Below are 21035 nucleotides of genomic sequence, written 5' to 3'. Positions count from 1 at the left end.
TCCTGTGTCTACAGCCTCATTTATTTGCAGGGTGGGATGTAAGGCTCTGCTGCCTCTGACTACTAGTTTCGTAATATTTTTAAAGTGAGATTTGGTGTTATCAGTACTGTGCATCTCACTGTCACTGTTCTCTTTGCTGAAGGCTTTTCCATGAGGAAGCAAAAACCTGCCTCTGCCAAGATGGCCACCTCCACACATAAGCACATTGCAGAAGAAGGCATAGTGAGTCAGTAATAGGGAAGATCAGCTGCAGTAAGCCTAGCGGCTCTGGTGACTAGTCATTTGCTCTCTGCCTGCCTTTTACGGTACAGCTTCCAGAGATTCTCTTTAAGTCTTCAGGGGTCATTTTTAGGAACTAGTAAAATAAGCCCATGCTTTGCTAATGCAAGGCACATTGGCAGGTTTACTTTAAATCCCCTCCCCAGCAGATTAGATTCACCTCTCCTTCATTCCTACAATGCTCCATTCATTTGCCAGGAGCAGGAGAAGCCACCCGTTGAAAGCTATGAGTCACTTATTTCAGTACTTAACATGTTAAAACACACATTTTAGGCCTGAAAATTAATAAAAAGCCCCTAAACATTATATATTTTTTCCAAAACTGACAATAGCCAATGATTTATAAGCCTTTACAGGTTATCCAGTTAGTTAACCATGAACGATGGCCCCAGAATTATTGCTTTCACTCCTGTATGTGCAGCAATACATATTGGGGTATGTACTAATGGCAAAATGTTCACTTTGCAAGGGAATTTTCCCCAGAGCTTAGTGAATGTGATGACATTTCATACTGCAAAGAAAACACAATCATGTGCAAGAAAAATTAAAAACAGCACTTTGCTTAAACATTGGATGATGGGAGTCTATAGAGTTTAATTTCATTTACTAACTTCCCTTGCCAAGTGAACACTCTATTTGTATTTAGTAAATCAACCCCAATGTGTCTGGCACAATTGTAATTTTTATACGGGTGTGCACCCAAACTGCATATTTATCTGTGTGTACGTAGGGACAGGTGTTTTTAGAAATGTTTGGGGGTGTAGTTTATTAAACTTAAATCATTTAAACTTTTTAACTTAAAGTGTTTGTAAAATCACATAGTGACTTTACTGAGATGCCCTCTGGATTATGCTGGCATTAAATACAGTGTGCCTGTTAGCGTGAGAGCGGCTCTCCTGCCCGCCCACTATTCAGCTGCAATATGCATCAAAAATACATGTATCCCCTCCAAATTATGCTAGCGTTAACTACAGTGTATGTGTTTTTTTTTTTAAAGAACAGTGGTGTAGTGGGTAGCACTTTCGCCTAGCAGTAAGAAGGGTCCCTGGTTCGAATGCCAACCACGACACTACCTGCCTGGAGTTTGCATGTTCTCCCTGTGCCTGTGTGGGTTTCCTCCGGGTACTCCGGTTTCCTCCCACACTCCAAAGACATGCTGGTAGGTTAATTGGCTTCTGTCCAAAATTGGCCCTAGTATATGAATGTGAGTTAGGGACCTTAGATTGTAAGCTCCTTGAGGGTAGGGACTGCTATGAATGTACAATGTATATGTAAAGCGCTGTGTAAATTGATGGCGCTATATAAGTACCTGAAATAAATAAATAATAAATATCTTTTCTCACATCACAGCTGTGCGGTCACGTGATCCGCCTCTGCTATTCTTCCCCGATCTATGGAGAGAAGGGGGCTGAGATTCTCCTCGCCGTTGTGTGGTCATGTGACTTCCCTCAGCCAGCCAGCCAGCTGAGGGAAGTCACGTGACCACACAACGGTGGTGTTGGAAAAGGTATTAACCTTTTCATTTAATATAGCAGCTAAATAGCCAGTGGGCAGGAGAGCCGCTCTCACGCTAACAGGCAGGGAGGGGTGGGTAAAGAGGAGAGACTCCGAGCAGAGAGCGGACTGATAGAGGCACGTATCCAGACCATGGTATCATGGCTCAGTAGCCATGATTACTGTGGTCAGCACAGACAGGGGGACACAGTAACAGGGAGGATCAACTAGGTATATTACAACATAGGAAGGGACAAATTACATGGCATAAGCCATTTTTTTTCAAATAGATTGTAAGCAGAAAGAAATAGTCAGGAATCGGTGTACATACAGTATCTGACAAAAGTTAGTATATCCCTCACATTTTTGTTTTTGGCCAAGGCTATAAGGAGATTGCCAAGACCCTGAAACTGAGTGGCAGCATGGTGGCCAAGGCCATACAGCGGTTTAACAGGACAGGTTCCACTCAGAACAGGCCTTGTCATGGTCGACCAAAGAAGTTAAGTGGACGTGCTTAGCGTCATATTCAGAGGTTGTCCTTGAGAAATAGACGTATGAGTGCTGCCAGCATTGCTGCAGAGGTTGAAGGGGTGGGGGTCAGCCTGTCAGTGCTCAGACCATACACCGCACAATGCATCAAATTGGTCTGCATGGCTGTCATCCCAGAAGGAAGCCTCTTCTAAAGATAATGCACAAGAAAGCCCGCAAACAGTTTGCTAAAAACAAGTAGACTAAGGACATAAATTACTGGAACCATATCCTGTGGTCTGATGAGATCAAGATAAGCGTATTTGGTTCAGATGGTGTCAAGTGTGTGTGGCGGCAACCAGGTGAAGAGTACAAAGACAAGTGTGTCTTGCCTACAGTCAAGCATGGTGGTGGGAGTGTCATGGTCTGGGGCTGCACGAGTGCTGCCGGCACTGGGGGGTTACAGTTCATTGAGGGAACCATGAATGCCAACATGTACTGTGACATACTGAAGCAGAGCATCATCCCCTCCCTTCAGAGACTGGGCCACAGGGCAGTATTCCAACATGATAACGACCCCTAACACACCTCCAAGATGACCACTGCCTTGCTAAAGAAGCTGAGGGTAAAGGTGATGGATTGGCCAAGTATGTCTCCAGACCTAAACCCTATTGAGCATCTGTGGGGCATCCTCAAACAGAAGGTGGAGGAGCGCAAGGTCTCTAAAATCCACCAGCTCCATGATGTCATCGGATTGGAAGAGAACTCCAGTGGCAACCTGTGAAGCTCTGGTGAACTCCATGCCCAAGAAGGTTAAGGCAGTGCTGGAAAATAATGGTGGCCACATAAAAAATTGACACTTTGGGCCCAATTTTTTCACTTAAGGGTGTTCTCACTTTTGTTGCCAGTGGTTTAGACATTAAATTCTGTTATTTTGAAGGGACATCAAATTTACACTGTTATACAAGCTGTACACTCACTACTTTATATTGTAGCAAAGTGTCATTTCTTCAGTGTTGTCACATGAAAAGATAGAATAAAATATTTACAAAAATGTGAGGAGTGTACTCACTTTTGTGAGATACTGTACCAGATGGTGTAAGGGCTCTTTCACACGGGGCGGATCAGTGATGATCCGCCCCGTGAACACCCGCTTGCTCAGCGGGGATCGCTCCGCCGATCCCCGCTGAGCAGAAAGATGACAGGTCCATCGCTGCACACTGTGCAGCTACGGACCTGTCAGAGCGCCGCTCTCCCCTATGGGGGATCGGATGACGACGGACCGTAGTGTCCGTCGTCACCCGATCCGATCCGAAAACGGATGGAAAAGTAGGTTTTTCCTCCGTTACACTTTTCGGATCGGAGCGGGTCGGATGTCAGCGGACATGTCACCGCTGACATCCGACGCTCCATAGGGATACATGTATGTCCGTTTTTTATCCGAAAACGGAAGGATGAAAAACGGACATACGGATCCCTCGTGTGAAAGAGGCCTAATAGTTATGTCAGTGGAAACAAAAGTTGAATTTCAGGCTGAATACACAGATGATATACTGGTATGAGAGCTGTTTTACCTACCAAAATATGATGAGCTCATTTCTCTTCTCTCTCCTCTGATCAGCTTTTCTCCTGGACTGCAGCACAACTGACTGGCCTCTCTGCTCCCTCTTCCTCCTACTTTCTCAGCTCTATAGTACTGGAACAGCAAGAGGCTGATATCAAGTCAAGTCCAGATATTTGTGTACTGCTTGAATTTAAAACAATGCATTTAATGATAGTGAATGATTACTGAGCTGCAATAATGTTTGTCTTTTCCACCTGTCTAGATTTCAGCTTAATTGCATAAATTGGCACACACCATTAAAAAAAGACCTATCATCATATATTTTCTTTCTAAAGTAATTCAAACTAAACAGTCACTAGAGGGAGCACTTATAAACATGTATGAAATATAAGCAAGAAAATATGGAATGAAAGGCACACAACATGTAAAAAAAAAGGTAAAAAATCTGCAATCAGGTACATTTTTTTAAATGACAGCTCAGAATGAGGCCTCACAGAAAATACATTATAGTGCCCCTTTAAAAAGCCCAAAGCCAAGTTAAATGTTTATGCTCAGTCCACTGGAAATCTTTACACACTGCTGTCAGAATTTTAAAGACCCATAATCCCACATCTCCTGTCAGCCTGGTATATCTCAGCCTGTCACCAGGTCGACATATCGCAAATTAAGGCCTAGATCCACCAAGGTCCATTAAATCAGGAAAAACAGCAAGATGTTACATAAAACAGGAACAGGCTTTATATGCCCCGGGGCTAAGACTTTGTTCACTTTCATAATTGTAAGAAAATCAATGTCTATAACAAAACCCATACGCAGCAAAATAATACAGTATTGTATAGCAGCAGAAAATGCAGCTTTATCCCATAATCTCTCCGCAACCTCACTTTCCATATAATTCAGTTAATGACACACAAGAAATGCTGTTTTGCATATTATTTAATAAAGGAAATGGTTTCATTTCAGGGGAACTCCGTATATGGTGGTTTTTCTACTGGATGGAAGCCACTAGGTATACATATTAATGAAATAGCAATAAAATGTTATATATACTGTATATTCAGCTTTATAAGAAGTTTCTTTGGATATCATGGGAATCTGTCTGAAAAAAGAGAACTTTGACTTGAATCAATACATTTATCAGAAATAATAATACAATACATTGTAGCATTTTTAGATTAAAAAAGAGGAAGACCTATTAGCACAAGAGCAACCATTAGGGCTCATTTACCCGGGTAAAAGGCTCTAAGGCCCCTCTGAAAACCGAACCATGGTGGATTACTGGTTTACAGGTATTCATAAGGCGATACTGCTGCCTATTGTATGCCTTGGTTTTCAGCCCCAAGAAGGATTTTTTTCTATACCAATGGAGATTTTACATTAAACTACAACTGCTATAACCAAGTTTGGCAATCAATTGAGGTGCGGTCCTATTGATTTCATTGGTCAAGTTTGACTGTCAAACTTGGCATGCCAAGCTAAAATTGCTGCATCACGAAGAAACCGTGGAAATGGAAATAGACCCAAGCCATGTCACATTGCAGGTTGACAGTCAGGAAGAGGTATTGAGCGCACTCAATATATATTATACTTGCTCACAACATTGTTCCTCCAAGTTCTGTTCTACCCAGTTCTGCAGAGCCATAGGCAGAATATTTCAGAATGGCACCTTTACATGTCTGATGCACCCTCTACTCACTTCAATAGGAAACCCTTCAGTCATACTCTCAAACAACTGGGATTCGACTGGGGAGTTCAACTAGCTGAAAGACTTGTTACAATTGGACTTCAACCCACAGGATGAGCTAGATTTTTTTGAGGTAATATGGGGATGGGGGGGGGGGGGGATAAGATGTTCTCTGCTGGTTTGGTGATTAAATTCTGTGTTGCCCATTGATGGTGGTCCTTTGCGCTGCATTTTCTCAGAAGGTGGGTAAGGGGCAGATAGGGGACATGCTGTTCACTGACTGCATTATATGTATGAAGGGAATATTTGTATGCCTAAAATCAACTCTACCTATCCAGGGTCAACATGGACAGGACAACCAAATTGGTGAGACCCGTCAAAAGTAGGCATGTTAGGCTAATGTGTGCAGAGTTTACCTATGTCTGAATGTGACATATTTTGAATTAGGTGGTTTGTGGAGATGTAGCTGTGTTGAGCAGTACATTTATGTGATGGGCATAAAAATCTTCCAAGGATCTGATAATTTATTCTGTTAAGCTGAGCATGGATGGTTTGCTTTTTTTTCAGCCAGTGGGCTGAACAGACTCTTCCATCCACAGAAATGAGGTGGATGGAGGAACCCCCCCCCCACACACACACACACACACACACACACACTCCCCTGCCGGGACATTGTATTGTAACAGTAGCACCAGTAGCACCCCATAAGTATGAGTGGGAAAAAGTTGGAACTGATGACATAATTTTTAAAATTGACTGTGCCTTCTGCTTTTTCTTGTTCTGGTGTCACAGAAACCAGAATTGAGGAGCAATCTCCCTAGTGGAGCCACAGAAAGAAATTCAAACCTGGCAGCAATTGTTACTCTACCCAAAACAATTTTGCCTACAATTAGGCTTTACTGCACTTTTTATCTCGATTTCATATAACCTATTGCATGCTCCATCTACAATTTTTGTTATCTATACTTTGCCTCCCACCTATTCTCATTACAGTTGGAGAGTCCAGCATTTCAGGTAAATTTTGATGGTGACTGCAGCACTCTGAAACTCAAGATTCCACAGTTTTTGAACAATAAAGTTAATTAGAGCAGAGTGAGGCTTTTAGCTTGATAAAGTTCTGTCTTCACTCTCCACATTGAGGCATCACCAGCATAGTCCATTGGTTATTGTTCTGGCAGCTGATGCTGAAGAGGAGGAGGCTCTGGGCAGCAGCTGAAGGCCAGGCTGGTGACAGTGCAGAACTGTGTGGGGTGGACTGTGAACAGATGTGTGCATCCCAGTCTGGAGCTAAAATAACTCCTACAGCAAACTACATTGCAAGTCATGCCTTTCATTCCCCCCCACCTCCCCCGCAAATGGCAGCACTCTTACCACAATTCACAAAATTCATCTGTACAATGAAAACCACGAGAGCTCCAATCAAGTGACTTTACCTAGGTTGAAATGATGTCATCAGTCTGCTGCAAGCTAGAGGAAACATTTCTTCTTCATTTCTTTAACTTTCTGGAATACCACCTCCATATCCCCGCAGCAAGTCACAGAGTTCAAGGCTGAACCAAGGACTAATCTGTTTCAAACATTATGTAAACACAGCCAGGAATCTACAAAGACACCAGGACTGTGGCCTCTCTGAGCCCGCATCTCCGAGCAAGAAGTGGATGCTGACCCTGAATGATGCCTGGACAAAGATGACTATGTCCTTCTAGAGAGAAAAGCAGATGAATGCATTGTTAGGAGGAGGGATAAGCTTGGGTTCAGCTCTGATTTAGGTTGAAACCCATGTTTGACTGAACCCAGAAGTCAACTGCCACACAGAGCCAATAATCTGTGGACAAAGTTTTTTCCCATCCCCCCAGGCAGCATATACACAAAGGGGTGGAAAGTTTGTGAAACAGTTGACATGCTATGACCACATGGCCATTTTAGGTCAATGTTATTGACCTAATATGGCCATTTGGCCATATTAAGTCAATAATGTCAAAAGCATCTTCGCCCCTTTCCGTACGTGCAGGGAATGTCCAGGCAAACCTTACAGGTTTGGCCAAACCCAAGTTCATCCCTAGTTAGGAGAATCTCTGTGAGAGGCAAGAAATTCCTGTAGGTGTTACACTTATGCCCTGTACACACGGTCGGATTTTCAGACGGAAAATGTGTGATAGGACCCTGTTGTCGGAAATTCCGACCGTGTGTAGGCTCCATCACACATTTTCCATCGGAATTTCCGACACACAAAGTTTGAGAGCTTGCTATAAAATTTTCCGACAACAAAATCCGTTGTCGGAAATCCTGATCGTGTGTACACAAATCCGACGCACAAAGTGCCACGCATGCTCAGAATAAATTAAGAGACAAAAGCTTTTGGCTACTGCCCCGTTTATAGTCCCGACGTACGTGTTTTACGTCAGAATGATCGGATTTTCCGACAACTTTGTGCAACCATGTGTATGCAAGACAAGTTCCATGGATTTTGTTGTCGGAATGTCCGATCAATGTCCGACCGTGTGTACAGGGCAGAACACTTTTTTTTTAGCATGCATGCTCATAACATGAAAAAAACTGCGTCTGGTGTGAACTAGCACTTAAGTTTAAAAAAAAGGGGGGGGAAATGCACTGGACTGCATCAAAAACGCGCCAAAAATGCATCAAAACCGAACTGGAACGCACCAAAAAGTGCATGCAAAAAAGCATCTGGAGCGCATCCAGACTGCATTTCTATGGTGTGAACTGGCCCTTAGGGATTTATAAAACAGAGCCGATTTGTGCCAAATAAGTCCTCCAAGCAAACATTGTCAAGTAGTCTCGGAGCTACCTTAATGGACGCAAGGGATATCTATATGTCGGAGGTATCTACAGTATGGCATGATCTCTGCTTGTTATATTCAAACTACAAATGGAAGAGGATTCCCACCAGTCAAAGAAGGTGAAAAACCAGAGATCTAGCAAGTGTCATGTTGCGTACTGCCAATAAATGGCAGTAAAATCTGCAATGAAATCATAGTTGATGGGGAGACACACACATTCTGGTATTATACAAAGTAGAACCCTCTCCCACCGCCGTGCTTCCAGAGCCATTGCTGTAGTGTGACCAGCAATGCTTCACAATAACAGAGCATGGACAGCAAAGGACTCCTACAAGACAGATGCACTATATAAACAGGACACTGTCTGCGAAATGCACAATGATAAATATTTAATGCTCTTTTGTGCCCCTTGGCTTTGCTTCTTGCTTCTGACACACTTCTCCTATTCCTTGGAGCGAATGCTGAGCGCAGCAATTTCCTATCACACCTAGAGCTGCTATTTCCAGCACCTGCTTACTCTGCAATATTTACATAGAGCAATAGCTCCACAGACACTAAAATAACAAAGGATATGACAGCTTGAACTATAGCATACATTACAGTACTGAGCTTCAACACAAATTGGCTTTTCTGCTAAGGCTGTGTACAGAACAATGGTAATGTCCTAAGAGCAATTACCCAAAACAACCAACCAAACTTCATTTTGCTGACTCCAGTACACTGATTCTATGAGTAATGCACTTTGTACATTGCCGTTGCTGTATGCCTGTGTGTGTGTGTGATTGCATGCTGGGTAGATCATGCAACTAGCCCACTTTCAAAAGAAGTACAAGGAGCCATTTACGATGAACAATAAAGTGGTAATTTTTTACATTGGCAGACCTACAGTATGCAGCAACACAGGAAGCTTGGGAGTCACGTGATACACTATATTACCAAAAGTATTTTTACACTTTACACACACATGAACTTTAATGGCATCCCAGTCCTAGTTCGTAGGGTTCAATATTGATTTGGCCCACCCTTTGCAGCTATAACAGCTTCAACTCTTCTGGGAAGGCTGTCCACAAGGTTTAGGAGTGTGTCTATGGGAATGTTCGACCATTCTTCCAGAAGCACATTTGTGAGGTCAGGCACTGATGTGGACGAGAAGGCCTGGCTCGCAGCCTCCACTCTAATTCACCCCAAAGGTGTTCTATCGGGTTGAGGTCAGGACTCTCTGCAGGCCAGTCAAGTTCCTCCACCCCAAACTTGCTCATCCATGTCCTTATGGACCTTGCTTTGTGCACTGGTCCAAATCATTTGGTGGAGGGGGGATTATGATGTGGGGTCGTTTTTCAGGGGTTGGACTTGGCCCCTCAGTTCCAGTGAAGGGAACTCTTAAGGCATCAGCATACCAAGACATTTTGGACAATTTCATGCTCCCAACTTTGTGGGAACAGTTTGGGGATGGCCCCTTCCTGTTCCATCATGACTGCGCACCAGTGCACAAAGCAAGGGACAAGGTTCTCTGCCAATTCCCACGCAAAGTTCTACTTTCAACACTTCCAGGAGTATCAGATGCTGCGGCCCCCTGATAAACTTGAAAGTTGTTGAAATTGACTGAAAATTGACATGTGTATGGTCTGTTCTACATTTCTCACCCCTCAAGGAAACTCAGCTCTATTGCTAAAATGAAAAAATAAATAAATAAATAAATGTCATCTTGCACCCACTGTGGTCTATCAGCACATACAAGATGAAGACCCCCAAAAGAGGAATTTCCCATGCATTAATTATTGGTTCTGCTGGACAGATTTTGCAAACAAAGGACTCGGAGCTGTTAACTGAATTCCTGACTATTATAATTGCAATCTGTACTTCTTGTAGGCACAAGCCTTGGCATTTCTGTGAACTTCCTGGAAATGCTTTCTAATAATGTCTCTCCTGTCAAAGGCTGCTATATAAATCTCTCAGCGGGAATGTATTGTTTAAAGGAAGCATATTAAACACACAGATTAACAAAATGTATGACAACTTTTAATGTTTATTAACAGGGATCACAGATACATCCTCAAGGTGCTGTAAAAATCTATTCAAGTATGTATTGTTACCTCAACAAAGTACCTTCTATTGTTCTCAGCCTCCTCTAAATTTATTTATTTTTGTTGCTGTGATCTGATGTCCTGTAATAGGGTGGCTACGTTTTTTCTCCATTGTACCACTGTATGTAAAAATGTAGCCACCCTTCTTAGATCACTCCCAAGGTGGACTATGGACTATGGGATGTGTAGTCTTCACTAGCGTGCACTGCCCATTCCACACAAACAAAAGTGAGGGGAAAGGGAGAAGCTGAGGAGCTAACTTAGGAAGTTACAAGGAAGCAGAAAAACACAGTAACCCCCCCCCCCCAGAAATAATAGATTACAGGACCATTAAGTAGAGGATGTGTATGGATTATTTTTGGGGAATAAGGATATCATTACATAGTTAGTCTGGTTGAGAAAAGATACAAGTCAATCTAGTTCAACCATTGTTCAGTGTCACTTTAACCATTTCCCATCCAAGCCAATTCTGACATTTCTCTCCTACATGTAAAAAAACGATTTTTTTGCTATAAAATTACCCCAAACATTATATATATATATATTTAGCAGAAACCCTAGAGAGGCAAAAGGCTGTCATTGCTATTTTTTATGTCTTAAAAATCTTCATGTTAAAATTTTTTATAGGTTACCAGTTTAGAGTTAGAGAGGAGGTCTAATGCTAGAATTATTGCTCTCGCTATAACGTTCATGGTGATACCTCACATGTGTGGTGCGAATACAGTTTACACATATGGGCACAACCTACGTATGCGTTCGCTTCTGCCGCATGAGCACACGGGGATGAGGTAGCTTTAAAAAAATATATATTATTTATTTCACACTGTCTCTTTAATTTTTTTTTTTTTTTGTAGCTGCAGCCATCATCCAGAAATCTGCACTTCAAGTCCAGAACATCATATGACGTCCTACTGGTGGGAAGTGGTTAAAGAGGATCTCTAGTTACAAATTTTATTGTATACCTTTTACTTTATAAACTTTATTTTATATAAACTATATCTAACTTTATAGTATACTTTTATACCCAACAAAGTTACTGCGGCAGGGCGGGACGGGTGCGCAAAATCACGTACCTGTACGTGATAAGCTAAGCTGAATCACCATCTCTCTTTTCCTCCAGTGTAACACTCCCGCCACAGTTAGAAACACCTCCCAGTGAACACATTAACCACTTGATTGCCCGTTAGTGTTAACCCCTTCCCTGCCAGTGTCTTTCATACAATAATCATTTTTATTTACATTTACATTTTTATAGCACTGATCGCTGTATAACTGCCACTGGTCCCAAAAAAGTGTCAAAAGTGTCTGATCTGTCTACCGCAATGTCGCAGTCCCATTAAAAATCACTGATCATTGCTATTACTAGTAAAAAAAATAAAATAATAAAAATGCCATACATCTATCCCCTATTTTGTAGACGGAATAACTTTTGCGCAAAGCAATCAATATACGCTTACTGGGATTTTTTTTTACCAAAAATATGTAGAAGAACACATATTGGCCTAAATTGATTAAGAAATTCGTTTTTTTTTTTTTTTATTCTGGATATGTATTATATCATAAAGTAAAAAATATAGTTTTTTTTTTCAAATTGTCCGTCTTTTTTTGTTTTATAGCGCAAAAAATAAAAGCCGCAGGGGTGATCAAATACCACCAAAAGAAAGCTCTATTTGTGGGGAAAAAAGGAACATCAATTTTATTTGGGTACAGCGTCGCACAACCTCACAGTTGTCAGTTAAAACGATGCAGTGGCGTTTCGCAAACAAAGGCCTGGTCATTAACGGGAAAAATCTTCCGGTCCTTAAGTGGTTAAAGTGTTACTAAACCCACAACAATAAAATCAGTCTGTATATGCAGTAAAGCATGCTTGCTATACTCACTGTGGAACCTGCTGATAGTAGAGAGCCTTTGGAGTCACTCTGCACATGCTCCGATTGGTGTGTATTGCTAGAGAGTTGTTTTTTTTTTTTTTTTTTGGAAGGGTGCAGGTGATCAGCACAGGGCCAATCAGCACTGTCCAGACAGATGGTCAGGGGTCAGTTAAAGCGATGCAGTGACGTATCGCAAAAAATGGCCTGGTCAGGAAGTGGATAAAACCTTCCAGGGCTGAAGTGGTTAAAGCATAACTTCAATCAAAGTTTAATTAGATTATTTAATCTGAACACTCTTAAAGTTGGTTAACGTACTTTGTGAAGATCCCTGCACATTTCCTTCCTTGATGCCCTCTGGGTAGGCACTAGAGATATAAAATTTCTGTAACTTTTGAAGCCATGCAAAAAAAAAAAAAAAAACTTTTTCCCTGTTTTTCCCTGACATTTTCAAAAAAAAAATGAAATAAAAAAACAGTGTTGAGCTACTTTACAAATTGAATGTCATTTTACTGCACTGGGAATGTGAAATGCAATATATTTAAATGTACTATGCTTCAAATAAAAGTACAACTTATTCAGTAAATAAACTAAACTTGCTTTTTAACATTACATTTTTTTATTACAAATGGAATAACAAGGATGGTATATGTTAAGAACAATTCAACTATACATTATGACTTTACAGAGGGAGAAATCAAGGCCGGAAATAAAAGTTTGAACCCGTCAAAGGTACCGGGCCCAGACGGCTTTACTGGCCATCAATATAGAAAGTACACAGAGATTTTGACACCTCATCTATGCTCCTTTTTCAATGAATTGTGAAGAGGTTCCCCTTTAGCCACACATGAAAATGCCACTTTCATACATGTCATCCCCAAACCAGGGAAGGACCATGGGGACTGTGCCAACTATCGCCCGATCCCACTCATTAATATGGATCTTAAATTGATAACTAAAATTTTAGTGACTAGAATGAATCCAATTATATCCATCCAGACCAGGTAGGGTTTGTTCCCAATCGACAGGCTCCTGACCAAACCCGATGGGTGATAAATGTAATAGCAGCGCTTTATTCAAACTGGGACAACCATGGCAATGCTGTTGTTGTTAGACCTTTGCCAGGCATTCGACTCTGTATCATGGGATTATATACTCCATGTATTGAAACAATATGGATTTGGGCCTAAAATTTTAACTACCGTATATACTTGAGTATAAGTCGTTCCGAGTATAAGTCGAGGCCCCTAATTTACCACAAAAAACTGGGAAAAACGTATTGACCCGAGTATAAGACGAGGGTGAGAAATGCAGAGGGTCAACAATGCCCATCTGCAACTGCATACCTCCCTGTGTCCTGTGCAGCCTACCTGTACCCTGTGCATGTGTCCTGTACATGTGTGTCCTGTACATGTGTGTCCTGTACATGTGTGTCCTGTACATGTGTCCTGTGTTCCTGTGTCCCTGTGTGCATGTGTCCTGTGTGCATGTGCAGCCTACCTGTGTCCTGTGCAGCCTCCCTGTGGTGATCTCCATCCTCAGATGGCGGCCGGCGTGTGATGATAGTGTTCGGCAGCCATTCCACAGTTCAAAAGCCGCGCCTCCTCCTCGTCTGTGATAGGCTGACCGCTGACTGCCTATAAAGGACATTCTCTCATTCTCATACCACGGACGAGGATGAGAGAATGTCCGTGATAGGCTGTACACTGACAGCTGTTCAGCCTATCACAGAGGAGCAGGAGGAAAGCTTTTGAAAGCTGAAATAGCCTCCGAACACTATCATCACACACCGGCCGCCGTCTGCCTGCATGACACGCTGATCATGCAGACAGATGGCGGTGACTCGAGGATAAGTCGAAGGGGACACTTTCAGCCCAAAAAAAAGGGCTGAAAAATTCAACTTATACTCGAGTATATACGGTATACTGCTGACATTGTGTAGCGCACCTACTGCTAGACTCCCACAATAAAAGGGTATAGTTCTCATAACATAGATATACACAGAGGGACACGACAAGGTTGCCCTTTATCTCCTATGTTATTTACTGTATAATGGCCCTGGAACCCTTGGCCATCAAACTAAGAGGTCACCCAGATATAAAAGGCATATATTGCAGAGATAGGGAGCACAAATGTGCACTTTTCGCTGACGACATATTGATGCTTCTCTCATCCCCAGTAACGTCGCTACCTAACTTATATCAAACCTTGCCCCGATTTACAGCTATCTCGGGTCTCACAAGTAATCATTCAAAATCTGTTGCTTTAAACTTCACTTTGGAGGCAGACATGGTGAAATTAATCCAAAACTCGTTTCAGTTTAAGTGGCAAAGAGAGGCTCTCCCGTATTTGGGAATTTTCTATCCTCCTTTATATAGGAAACTGACAGCGGACATTCTACGCTGGGCCAACAATCCACCGTTGTGGTTCGGTAGACTGTACTCAATAAAGATGAATCTCCTTCCAAGGTTGTTGTACTTGTTTAGAACACTTCCGGTTGCAATCCGCATGTCCTATCTTAATGTACTGTACAGCAAGATTATAAAATTTCTTTGGGGGGACAAAAGACCCAGGGTGAATAGGTGCACCCTTTATACACCCAAACTGAGAGGTGGCCTGGGAGCTCCAGACCTAGCGAAACATTTTAAAGCTGTGCAATTAGCTCAACTAATTAATTTCCATTCCTTGCAAGCTCAACCTTCCTGGATGAAAATTGAATCGTCTCTCTATCCCACCAAACCAATTAGTCATATGATGTGGCTACGAACGAGAGGTAGACCAATCATAATGTGCCCCACATTATCCATTTCTCTAAGCCTATGGGACAGATTGATGAAGCCTCATGCGTTTAGACCTTCTCATGCTCCCTTGGCTCCAATGACTGGTAATCCTGATTTCACCCCGGGTCTTAATCCTCAAGGGCTCGCAAGGTGGACTAACAAGGGCTTGATACGCATTGATAACATATGTGACCATAATGGTATCTAATCGAAACAAACCCTACTAGATTAATACCAACTTCCTAACTCAGAAATGTACCATTACTCCTAGATTATCTGAAGGCTCTACAGCGTACAAATGATTTAACAACTTCCACCCCAATGGAATATCTGTGTGGGTCTTTCAATAAGCATACCGGCCATATCTCTAAAATATATAACATCTTGTCCTCTAAGTCGGAAAAATTGTTTTATATGAACAAGTGGGAAGAGGATATAGAGGAAACGTTGGAAATTGAAAATGGTTTATAATGGCACAATTCGCCTCAAAATCATACAATAATACCTCACGGATCGAGGCAGACTACAAAGTTTTGCTGTGATGGTACATGGTACCAATAATTGGCATATGTCCCAGGCACTTCTCCTCTATGTTTTAGGGGATGTGACATGGAAGGCCCAGTATACCACATATGGTGGACATGCCCTAAAGTCAGAAGATTTTGGATTCGCATCTACAATTTTATCTTTTCACTAACCCAGGTGAATTTAATCAAATCACCGCAGCAGGTGCTACTAGGACGCCCAGTGGAGTGAGTGCCAGGACACACGAGGAAAATCATATCACTCATCTTTACGGGATCCAGGATAGCAGTAGCTAGACCTTGGAGGGCTCCAGTGCATAAACAATAAATTCTGTGTTTGCAATAAAGTGAATTTAGTGCAACATCAAATGTCCTCAAATTATTCTGAGAAAGACACATAAAATTCTTCTTAGTAGATCCAATCACCACATAATAAAGTGCACATGCTTTCTTATTCGTGCTTCACCCGAAGTTGTAAATCTAAGCACTCACCAGACAGTGGTGGCCACAAAGTGACCCTCAGGCATGAAAACAACTATATCTCTTCAAAGGTAACTTTTTCAGATATCCTGGCAGAAGAACTTCAATCACCAGTTGGCAGGAATTGTAAATAGCGTCTATATCTAAACCTCGGTGCATCAATGCATCAGCTAAATCTGCAAAAAGTGGCTCCCCAAGAAAGCCACAGAGCTTGGATAGTGTAAAAACGTCTTTATTCCAAGTAAACAAGGCTTCCAAAAAATGTGCAGGTACAGGACGAAAATCAGACTGGGCTACAGCTGAGGAGGAAAAGCAGAGAAAGAAAAAAGCAAAAGAAAGAGTCAAAGCAGCCACAATGGAAACTGCAGACACATCATGGAGTGGCACCTTTAAAGTGACACAGAGTGACAAGCCACGAGGCTGGTGCATAGACTCAGGAGCGACGAGCCACATGACTAGCGATGAGACCTTCTTCACAAACATTGATTACAGTGCAAAAGACAAAGTTTTCCTAGCAAGCAGGAAAAGCATCACCTCCGAAGGTAAAGGCCAGGGTTTCTTGAACTGCATTACACCGCAAGGAGATGAGCACAGTATCCTTGTAAAGAAAGTGCTGTATGTTCCAGAACTAGAAGGCCGCCTTCTATCAGTGAAAAGTCTTGCAAACAATGGTCTCAGAGTTAAATTTCAGGGTGATGAATGCACAATTCACAATAATAAGCAATGCCTCGAAAAAGGAAAACTGGATGATCACCTATACAGGCTCATCACCACAGGCCAGCAAACCAATATAGAGGAAGGACTCCGAAAAACGAAAAACTGCTGCTGCATTAATGCTTGTGACAGACTGCATCATATTTATTTTGCCCATAGCTCCACATTATGTAAACCTGTCATAAATGTAGACAATTCATGCAAAATATATAATGAAAAATGCATAAGCAGAGGATACCTTCATTGAAAATCAGATGTCAGCAATCAGTGGATCCGGAGATATAGGCAGCTAAAATTATATGCAAATTTTGACTTTTCCCGTAAAAGTGAGCTTTGCTGTACCGCAGTCACAAGCAAATCTGCCTGGCTTCGGTTTACAGTTTTGTAAATCCTGTACAAAGTTGGATGTTCACAAACTTTGTGGCAAACCCAACTCAAGTCTATGGGGGCAAATCTTGTTAATCTGCCCGATTCGTAACAAGCCAAGCAAGTCTATACTCAAACCAAAGGCATGAGAAGCTGGGCACTACCATGGGAGACATGTACCAATGGCAAAAAAACCCCCAAAAAACAGTATTGCCTCATTCAAGTGGCACCCACACTTACACAAATGTCAAGTTGAGAGCAGCAGCTGTGTCCATGCAACCGCTGCACCCCATTGACATCATTGGGACTGCTTCATGGAACACCTGTACATCCCTGTGTGAGTAAACTCAGACCTTGCATGGCCGTACCCTTAACTTTTCTCACACAGAATTGTCAGCTCTTCCTAACAGGTCCGACACACACTGACAATATCCACTTCCAGACAAGGCCTTTCCTGGCACTTTTTTGCTTACATGTATCAATCATTAATTTTTGCTAGAAAATTACTTAGAACCCCCAAACATTATATATTTGTTAAAGCAGAGGCCCTAGAGAATAAATTGGGGAGTGTTGCATTTTTTTTATGTCACACGGTACTTGTGCAGCGGTTTTCCAAACGCATTTTTTTAAAAATATACTTTTTAAAATTTTAATACAAAAAAAAAATACAATTTTTCATAAAATATAAAAAATGATGTTACGCTGAGTAAATAGGTACCAAACATGTCATGCTTTAAAACTGTGCATGCCCGTGACAAACAACACAAATTTTACTATCCATAGGCAACACTTTAAAAGCCTTTACAGATTACCACTTTAAATTTACAGAGGAGGTCTGGTGCTAGAATTACTGCCCATGATGTGACCTTTATGTTGTTAGCTCACATTTGTGGGACGATCGCTGTTTGCGGGCACGTGGGACTAACGCTCACATTCACGTTTTTGCACGGATACAAGGGGGTGGGGGAAAAAAAAAAAAATGTATTTTTTTTTTTTATTTTTATACTGCTGCTTTAATCTTTTTTTTTTTTTTTTTGATCACTTGTAAACATACTTGTGACAGCAATAGGCATGTGACAGGTACTCTTTATGGAGAGATCTGGCATCTATTAGACCTCAAATCCCTTCTTTGCCCTTAAAAGCATTCAAAACATCAAGATCCGTGCTTTTGATTTGGTAAAAAAGGTGCAGTTGACATCCGGGTAAATCAGAAGTAATGTCAGGTCATTGCTTCCTGGTTACCATACCCAAGAGACAATCAGAGCCTGAGAATACGACGTGATCAGGATGTTAAGCCGCTGCGCGCCCCCGGGGGCGCACATCGTGGCGATCATTGTTGCGGTGTGTCAGTCTGACACACCGCAACTCCGATCTAGGTAGAGTCTCTGATGGAGACTCTTTACCACATGTTCAGCCGTGTCCAATCACGGCTGATCACGATGTAAATAGGAAGAGCCGGTGATCGGCTTTTCCTCACTCTCGTCTGACAGACGCGAGTAGAGGAGAGACGATCAGCTGCTCTCCTGACAGGGGGGATCTGTGCTAATTGTTTATCAGCACAGCCTCCCCTCGGATCCCACCCAGGACCACCAGGGAAGCCATCCACACTGGACCACCAGGTATGCCCCCTAGACCCCCAGGGAAATACTAATCTGTGCCCAGGCAGCTGCCAATCAATGCCCAGGCAGTTGCCAATCAGTGCCCACTCCAATGCCTACCACTGCCAGTGCCACCAGGGATGCCTATCAGTGCCGCATATCAGTGCCCATCAGTGCCCATCAGTACCCAGCAGTGCTGCCAATCAGTGCCCATCAGTGCCACCTATCAGTGCCCATCAGTGTCGCCTATCAGTGCCATCCATAAGAACCCATCTTTGCAGCCTTTCAGTGCCCATCAGTGTCGCCTATCAGTGCCCACCAGTGCCACCCATGAGTGCCCATCAGTGCTGCCTATCAATGCCCATCAGTGCTGCATATCAGTGCCACCCATCAGTGCCGCCTACCAGTGCCCATCAGTGCCGCATATCAGTGCCCATCGTCAGTGCCCGTCAGTGCCCGCTCATTGGTGTCACCTCATCTGTGCCGCCTTATCAGTGCCGCCTTATCAGTGCCCATCAGTGAAAGAGAAAACTTACTTATTTACTAAATTTTTATCCATGTTAGAGAATTTTCATTGCTAAATGAGTACTAGCTTGGTTGGCATGCTTCAAGAGATCCAAAAATCTAACTGCCCCCCCCCCCCTTTTTTTTTTCTCTCGCCCCACCTTCTACGCCCCAACCTCGTCTCTGATTTGCCTCCTCCCCACATTCTAATCTCCCCCTCTCTATCCTTTAACATTTCCTCTTTCTGTTTCTCGTCCTACCAGATGCTAGTGCATCGGATGTAGACTTTCGAGGGTTGGTGTGAACCGGCTCCAACCTCATACCCAATCCCTTAAAATACTGCTAAAGGAGTCATGCAGCGTGCGGAGGTCTCCTATTCGTTAGACATACATCCTGTATCGATCCAGAGAAGGAAATTTACGAAAGGTACCCCTAGGATTATATATATTAGTGGTATAGAGATGTACAACATGTATTATCTTTGTAACATATCTTGTTGAGCCTTCTGTATTACCGCATGATATACACTGTTAAATAAAGAATTTACAAAAATCTAACTGAGGAGTAAAGTATTTTCAGGACATGAGGGATACAAGTGAATTTACAAACACAGCTCTCTAACTGGTTCAATGGTTAAAAATACAAACTTCAACGACTTCAGCGTGATTGCTTTGAAAGAAAATTTTCCATGAAAAAGTATCATTTCCCTCTTTTCTTCTACCTATGCTGCACAGCTGAGAATGTTTATCTTGGCCTCCACGAGCCCTGTGCCTGCTCTCCAGTATTTTTACACTGTGTCCTGTGTAGTTGGGATTAAGTTTGATGTTCAGCAGATGTTGACCATTATCTCTCCTACCCTCCTTTTTCTCCAGCATGAGGTAGTTTGTTGGCTTTAACGTTTAGTAGGAACCTAATGGGCTCAGCAAACCTTTTATTACAGGAGAATACGAGTGTTGCCGGACTTCTACAGAAAGTTATGAATTTCTACAATAATGCTGCCATGACCTGACATAGAACTTGCTTATATATTTATGCATTCACACATTTTATTTATGTATTGGAGACACAAGAATGTTGCTCTCATTTTGTTTAACTTTATGACCAAGATTCAAGCCTCTGGTCTAGATTTTATACACATTGTTATATTTGCAGTATCGCGTCGTCAAACCATACTAAAGAGGGATAATGTCAACTTTTTAAAGTGAATCTGTGGCAAAATCACACAACTTTCAAGTCACAACAAACATGTGAAAGGGGCCTTACTGTATTAACTTAAAGTGGTTGGGAAACCCTTTACAACCACTTTAACCTACAGGTAAGCCTAGATTAAGACTTACCTGTAGGTGCTTGAAATATCTCCCAGACCTGCACGGTCTAGGAGATATTTGCAAATCGCCGTAGGGCGATTTCCTATGCGCATGCGCTGGAGTTAGAAAGCGCACACTGTGTCGTTTCTTAGCTCAGGTCATGCCGTTAAAGGCGGCTCCTGCGCATGCGCGGGAGTGACGTAACACGACGTCACGCGACTCTGGCCAGTCACAGAGCCGGAGTTCGCGGCCCTGGAAGGAAGAGGGGTGAAGAATGGATGCTCGCTACTAGCGAGGAAGACGGGGACATCGCAGGCTTCTCCTGCAGGTAAGTGTCACATAATGGGCTACTATGCAATGCATAGTAGCCCATTATGCTTTACCTTTGCAGGGAAACAAAGAGGAAGTAACACCCATCAGGGTTTACTTCCTCTTTAATACAGTCTAGCAAAGCAGTAAAACACTACTCATCATTTTTTTAACTTGTGTTTGTGCCCAAAGATTTACATGCTATGCTTTT

General features: G+C 42.4%; 1 long non-coding RNA gene across 4 annotated transcripts in view; it reads right to left on the bottom strand.

Moving 5' to 3' along the window:
• The window catches only part of LOC141129193 (uncharacterized), a 663735-nt gene that overhangs the window by 481337 nt on the left and 161363 nt on the right, over nt 1–21035 (bottom strand). For 2 of the 4 annotated variants that reach the window (XR_012241785.1, XR_012241783.1), the window contains one exon: nt 3820–3937. The exons of the other annotated variants lie outside the window; for them this stretch is intronic. This is a non-coding gene — a long non-coding RNA (uncharacterized lncRNA). The remainder of the gene's footprint in view (nt 1–3819; nt 3938–21035) is intronic. 4 annotated transcript variants of the gene reach the window in all.

This window comes from Aquarana catesbeiana, linkage group LG02 (genome assembly GCF_042186555.1).
Source record: "Aquarana catesbeiana isolate 2022-GZ linkage group LG02, ASM4218655v1, whole genome shotgun sequence".
Classification (NCBI taxonomy): domain Eukaryota; kingdom Metazoa; phylum Chordata; class Amphibia; order Anura; family Ranidae; genus Aquarana; species Aquarana catesbeiana.
This window is presented reverse-complemented; position numbering and strand designations above follow the sequence as displayed.